At 74.9% G+C, this 750-nt stretch overlaps 1 protein-coding gene across 2 annotated transcripts in view; it reads left to right on the top strand.

Moving 5' to 3' along the window:
- Positions 1–568: 568 nt before the first annotated feature.
- The window catches only part of EIF4ENIF1 (eukaryotic translation initiation factor 4E nuclear import factor 1), a 22,865-nt gene continuing 22,683 nt past the window's right edge, over positions 569–750 (top strand). Inside the window, exon 1 of one of the 2 annotated variants that reach the window (XM_010574909.1) lies at positions 569–736. The gene's annotated coding sequence lies outside the window, so the exon portion shown is untranslated. The remainder of the gene's footprint in view (positions 737–750) is intronic. The other variant, XM_010574900.1, reaches the window with a different exon arrangement.

The following is a 750-nucleotide window of genomic DNA, read 5'->3' as shown; positions in this document are numbered from 1 at the left end:
CGCTTCCCGCCCTTCTCCCACCCCGCGACCGCGTCCCCTCTGTGTGTCCCCCCGTCCACCCCCACACACACTCCGTGGGGTCGGTCCCGTCCCCGCTGCCTCCCCGGCTGCCCCGCTCCCGCGGCACATGGCGCCCACCACGTCCCGGCTGCCTCCTCCCCCCGCCGGGTTGCCCAGCGAGAGCGCCTGCGGGCCCTCGGAGGCTCCGCGGGCAACTTTCCTCACCCACCGCAGCGCTCGCAAGGTGTGAAGACGGTTCGGAGCGAAGCGGGGGAAAGGAAGGGGGGGGAGTGAAGACGGACTAACCCCGCGGCGGGGACGAGCGCGGCCCCGACCCACCACCCAGCCCGCCTTTCCCAGTCAGGCATCGGGCGGGAGAGCCCCGGCGCGCGCTCCCGCCGCCGCCGCGCCTGCGCACGGGCCATTAAATGGGTGCGGGGTGGGGAGCGGAAGGCCCCGGTTACGGCGGCTGAGGAGAGACAGAGTCGGGCGAATAGGGAGAGGGCGCGCGAGCCAGCGCGGAGGGGGCCGGAGCCGACCCGGTGCGCGTGGGGCGCGGGAAGGAGGAGGAGGAAGGAAGGAAGGAAGGAAAGGGGGTCGAGAGCGCCGCGGGGCGCCGCCGCCAGGAGGGCGGTCTAGGGGTTGTAAGCGGAGCCGGTGGCCGGGAGCAGGAAACGCCGCGGGCGGCGGTAAGGCCTTCAGCGGAGCGCCGTCGGGAGACCCGCCGACCGGCGCGGTGAGTGCGACCCC

This window comes from Haliaeetus leucocephalus, unplaced genomic scaffold (genome assembly GCF_000737465.1).
Source record: "Haliaeetus leucocephalus isolate CR32 unplaced genomic scaffold, Haliaeetus_leucocephalus-4.0 Scaffold13, whole genome shotgun sequence".
In the NCBI taxonomy this organism is placed as follows: Eukaryota; Metazoa; Chordata; class Aves; order Accipitriformes; family Accipitridae; genus Haliaeetus; species Haliaeetus leucocephalus.
The sequence above is the reverse complement of the archived record's forward strand: the minus strand, read 5'-3'. Positions and strand labels throughout refer to the sequence as shown.